The sequence below is a fragment of the Dioscorea cayenensis genome, chromosome 10 (genome assembly GCF_009730915.1).
Source record: "Dioscorea cayenensis subsp. rotundata cultivar TDr96_F1 chromosome 10, TDr96_F1_v2_PseudoChromosome.rev07_lg8_w22 25.fasta, whole genome shotgun sequence".
Taxonomy (NCBI): Eukaryota; Viridiplantae; Streptophyta; class Magnoliopsida; order Dioscoreales; family Dioscoreaceae; genus Dioscorea; species Dioscorea cayenensis.
Window position 1 is genome coordinate 11,296,985 of NC_052480.1, and position 5,748 is coordinate 11,302,732.

Consider the following 5,748-nt stretch of genomic DNA (forward strand, 5'->3'; position numbering starts at 1 on the left):
CCCTAGAGTGACACTAGGGTTGAGAGTTCTTGTTGGTAACCTTGTGAGTGAGTGACACACCATGAGCGTTAGACAAAGCTAGGTTGGAGAGGGTTGAGAGGGTGAGTCGAGAGGAACTTCTTGTACTGTTCATCCCCTTGGTCATTTTTCAATCTAGAGGGATAAGGGATTCTTGGCTTGAAAGGTGGGGGTGCTACCTCTTTTTCTTTGCTTGTTCCCTCTTCTACCTCTATAACCTTGGATGCGTGTTCTTTTGGCTCCTCACTCAGAAGCCTACCTTCAACCTCACGACCACTTCTCAAAGTGATCGCCTTCACGTGCTCTCTAGGGTTGGTCTCTGTTTTGCTCGGCAAGCTTCCATGTGGCCTTTCAGAGAGAGACTTTGCAATTTGCCCCACCTGATTTTCAAGGTTATACAAAGAGGCGGTGTGGTTGCGAAGTGCAGCCTCGACTGATTCAAACCTCGTATTTGCAGATTGCACAAATCTAGTCAAGTGTTTCTCTAAGTCATTCATTCGGGTTTCCAAACCTGAGACTCTGTTTTCCACCTGAGGGGCTTGTTGTTGTTGTTGGAAACTCGGTGGACCCCATAGCCTTTTGTGGACCCTGATTACTCCATGAGAAATTGGGATAATTCTTCCAACCCGGATTGTAGGTATTGCTATATGGGTTTTTTGAGGTCTCATGCCATTACCTACAAAATCAATGTTTTTCCACCGAAGAAACATCACCGATAGAGATCGGGCAATCGGATGGAGCATGTCCTCCACCACACCCGGTGCAATTAGTCACGGTCGCCACTCTATTTGAAGTTAGAAGATCTAACTTCTTACTCAAATTTTCCACTTGAGCCGACAATGAAGTTACCGCATCTATTTCATGGAGACCGGCCATTTTTTTCTTCTTCCCTAGTATTCCATTGGTAGCTGTTTAACACCATTTCTTCAATTAACTGACGGGCCTCATTGGGGGTCTTGCTACCTAAGGTACCTCCTGCTATCGCATCCAAGAGTTGCCTTTTACTCGGGTTCAAACCATTATAAAAGGGTCTGAACAATCATCCACTCCGGGAATCCGTGTTGCGGGCACTTTCTCAGTAGCTCCTTGAACCTTTCCCATGTCTCGAATAGAGACTCCAATTCCAACTGAACAAAGGATGAGATCTCATTCCTAAACTTTGCTGATTTTCCGGGGGGGAAATAACGGGCCAGAAAAGCTTCTACCATCTCCTCCCACATGGTAATTTGACGCTCTAGGTAATGAGTGTAGCCATTGCTTAGCTCTTCCCTTTAGGGAAAATGAGAAGGCTCGCAACTTGATTGCATCATCCGTCACCCCGTTTATCTTCAGCATATCACACACCTCAAGAAAGCTCTCTATATGACTATTTGGATCTTCATCTGCCAAACCATTGAATTGTGCGGATTGCTACAACATGTGGATGAATACCGGCTTTAGTTTAAAGTTCTGAGTTGTAATCGGGGGACGCAAAATACTTGACTGTGTCCCCAACACTGAAGGTCTGGCATAATCGGATAATGTTCACTATTGCTCATTCTGTTATGCCATGTTTTCAGATTCTTACACTTCCAAATCAGCTAAATTAGACAGTTCTTGTACAGGCTCTTTCCCTTTTCTTCTAAGTGTACGTTTAAGCTAAGGATCTCCCTCAATCAATATTGAGGGATTCCCTCGGGTCATAACCTGGAGCTGCACCCAAAATGAAAGAAAAAAAAATCAGAACGATAATAGAATAAGAAGATATGAAATAGAATGTATGATGAAATAGCTAAGAAAACAAAGTGCAAAGTATCTCTAAACGCCTACTCCATGGTAACGGCGCCAAAAACTTGACAAGTTCCCCTTGCGTATATCCCGCAAGTGCACGGGTTTGTTGAAGTAATAATCCCGGATGAGCGGGCATCGAATCCACGAGTAGGTAATAAAAACACTTAATCCGCTTCTTAGGTATGTGAAAAATTAGTTGTGATAAGTGTGACAATGATTCAATTCTCAAAAGTAAAAACAACAAGTAAGAGAGCACGAGTAAAGGAGGAGGTAAGGCAATCGATAAAGATGGGGTACTCGGATAATGCTCCGCCTAGGATAATTGTTTCAAGTGCAAGAACCCTCTATTATGCTTCCTAATCAATGCAATGGTGAGTCGTGGAAATCCTTAAATACATCGTCCCAAATCTAAGGTCAATTATGCCTAACTCTATACATGTCCCGGCGGAGAGATTAGATAACCTCTCAAACTCACACTCGAATAGAGTTGCAATGAGCTCTAGGGATTCCAAGTGATAAATCTCTTCCTAATTATAGACCTAACCCTTTGGTCCAGGTGGAAGGTCCCTAACCACAATTAAGCCCTAGATACTAAGATCACCTCAACGTTTCACTCCGTTGCATGCTCAACTAAGCCCCAGCGGAGGGTCATCCCTTAGACCATTCACTCTATTATGGCCACAAAGAACTCGAGGAACAGAGGTAGAATCTATCACGCAGGAGGGGAGAGGGGAAGCTCCTGTACCTCCCGACTCACCCTCTCAATCCTCTCCAACCTAGCTTTGTCTAACGCTCGTGGTGTGTCACTCACTCACAAGGTTACCAACAAGAACTCTCAACCCTAGTGTCACTCTAGAGGAAATGTTCATACAATCAAGCATTCAAGGTTGGAACTCACAACAAACATCAATTAATTGAAAGCATAATAAATAGATTCAATGAAACAAATACATCCTAGGGTTCACAAATACCCAAGTACCCACTAGGGGTTTAGCTCTCCATGGAGCTAAGTACAACCAAAGAAATAGAATGTAAAAGCATTGAATCCATAGAGAAACCCCCTCGATAGTCATGTCGATGGTCTTGTGGAATGTTCTCTGCTCGTCGTCCAAGGATTCCCTTATCCGGTATAGGATACGCCTTGACGAAAGCTCCCTTACCAACCTTCTTCCAAAGGAATGACGATGTCGGAGCCGTAGAAACTCTCTAAAACCCTAGCCAATACCTCTCAAAACCCTTACGGAAACCCTCTCTCAAGTTGGGGAAAAGATGGAGAAAAGAATACTGAAATCGGAGCTGAAATCGGCTTTAAATAGGGCTGGAATCGGGCATCCACACGGCCCTGTGGATTTTTCACACGCCCATATGGAATTTCCACACGGGCGTGGGTGATTTCCACACGCCCGTGTGGATTCTCTGGAATTGTGATTTTCGACCGGCTATGAACAGTGCTGCTTTAGTACTTTTGCTACGAGTTCTACGCTACGATGCACCGCCTAAAATACTTCCCGAGTCCATACTTTCATCGAGGTGACGCAAACGGGCACACGTTCACGTCGTGGATCGCTTTGCTTCTTTAATGACGGACAAGTTGGTGGAGATCTTGTTCTATGTGCATAAGTCGGAATGCTTGAGTGTGACTGCCCTTGAGCCCCTCCAAATGGTTGTGCTAACTCAAATATGAGGAGGTTGGCACACACTCTAGCATCTCACACCCGACCTATGTCTTGTCGTTTGAACCTTAGCAAGATTTCTCAAAAATCGGTGCATTATGATCCACATTGGTTTCTTTCCTTCATACTCGGCCTCCCAACCCTACCTGCACGAAAGTAACATAAAAACACACATATTAGTGTAAAAACCCGAGAAAAGTAATGCTCAACATAAGGAAAGAATGTTTCACATTCATATCACACAAGCACTTATCAATAGAGTTAGGCATGGTTGACCTTAGATTTGGGACCATGTATTAAAGGATCTCCATGACTCATTATTGCGTTAGTTAGGAAGCATAATAGAGGGTTTTGCACTTGAAACGATTGTCCTAGGCAGAACAGTATCCGAGTACCACATTCATATCGATTGCCTTACCTCTCCTTTACTTGTGGTTCTCTTTCTTGTCTTTTATTTACTTTTGTTTCTGTTACATCTTGTCAATGAAATCACTATTCATCTTTACTTAGTTAGGAAACAATTTAAGTATTTTTTTTCCCTACTCCCTATGGATACGATACCCACTGACTTGGAATTTTATTACTCGACAAACCCGTGCACTTGTGGGACATACGCAAGGGGCGTTGTCAAGTTTTTGGCGTCGTTGCCGGGGAGTTGACGTTTAGAGATACTTTGCACTTTGTTTTCTTAGCGATTCATTCATTCATTCTATTTCACATCTTCTTTTTCTATTATCATTCGGATTTGTTTTCTTTCTTTTGGTGCAGCTCTAGGTTATGATCCGAGGGAACCCTTCGATATTGATTGAAGGAGATCTTGAACTTGAACATACACTCAGAAGAAGGAAAAAAAACCTGTGCAAGAACATAACGAGCAATAGAGGACACTTTCTGATTATGCTAGACCCTCAGTTTTGGGCACACAATCGAGTATTGTGCGATCCCCGATTATAGCTCTGAACTTCGAGCTAATGCCGGCATTCATCCAAATGATTCAACAGCCAGCACAGTTTAATGGTTTGGCCGATGAGGATCCAAACAACCACATAGAGAACTTCTTGGAAGTTTGTGATATGCTGAAGATTAAAGGTGTATCAGATGATGCTATCAGATTGAGGGCTTTCCCATTCTCTCTTAAGGGAAGAGCCAAGCAGTGGCTTCATTCTTTGCCCAAGGTCTCCGTCACGACTTGGAATGAGATGGTCAAAGCTTTTCTTGCTAGATACCTTCCTCCGGGGAAGCCGGCCAAGCTTCGTAATGAGATATCATCGTTTGAACAGATGGAGTTGGAATCATTGTTTGAGACATGGGAGTGCTTCAAGGATCTTTTGCGGAGGTGCCCACAACACGGATTTCCCAAATGGATGATTATTCAAACTTTCTACAATGGGTTGAATCCGAGTACAAGGCAATTGCTAGATGCCTCCATAGGAGGTACAATGGGGAGTAAAACCTCGGAAGAAACCTAACAGTTAGTGGAAGACATGGCCATGAGCAGATTATCGATGGAATGCGGAAAAAGGAAAAAAGGTGGACGAGCTCTATGAAATAGATGCAGTAACTTCATTGGCGGCTCAAGTGGAATCATTGAGTAAGAAGTTAGACCTTCTAACTTCTAATAGAGTGGCGGCCATAACTACTTGCACCGGGTGTGGTGGAGGACATGCTCCCTACGATTGCCTGATCTCTATTGGTGATGCATCTTTGATGGAGAAAATCGACTTTATGGGTAATGCAATGAGGAACCAAGGGAATCCATAGAGCAACACCTACAATCCGGGTAGGAAGAGTTATCCCAATTTCTCGTGGAGCAACCAAGGACCACAAAACGCCATGGCACCACCGGGTTTCCAACAACAACAAGCCCCAAACATGGAGAACCGAGTTTCAGGCTTGGAGATCTGAATGACCGATTTAGAGAAGGCCTTGACTAGATTTGTGCATTTGTCGGATACAAGGTTTCAATCAGTTGAGGCTACACTTCGTAACCACACCGCTTCTTTGCACAATCTTGAGAATCAAGTGGGGCAAATTGCGAAGTCTCTATTGGAGAGACCACAAGGAAGCTTGCCGACTAATACCAAGACCAATTCTAGAGACCATATGAAGGCGATCACTTTGAGAAGTGGTCGTGAGGTTGACGGTAGGCTTCCGAGTGAGAAGCCCAATGTAGACGCACCCGAGGTCATAGAGGTTGAGGAGGGAGCAAGCAAAGAGAAGGAGATGGCACCCCCACCTTTCAAGCCAAGAATCCCTTATCCCTCTTGGTTGAAGAATGACCAAGGGG

General features: G+C 44.0%; 2 non-coding genes across 2 annotated transcripts; one reads left to right on the plus strand and one right to left on the minus strand.

Annotated features, from left to right (window-relative positions):
• The first annotated feature begins 1,071 nt into the window (after nt 1–1,071).
• On the plus strand, nt 1,072–1,178 carry LOC120271318. The gene has a single exon (XR_005539932.1). It is a non-coding gene; the product is annotated as a small nucleolar RNA R71 (small nucleolar RNA).
• Nucleotides 1,179–4,708: 3,530 nt separating this feature from the next.
• On the minus strand, nt 4,709–4,815 carry LOC120271250. Its single transcript, XR_005539870.1, has one exon. It is a non-coding gene; the product is annotated as a small nucleolar RNA R71 (small nucleolar RNA).
• Nucleotides 4,816–5,748: the final 933 nt, after the last annotated feature.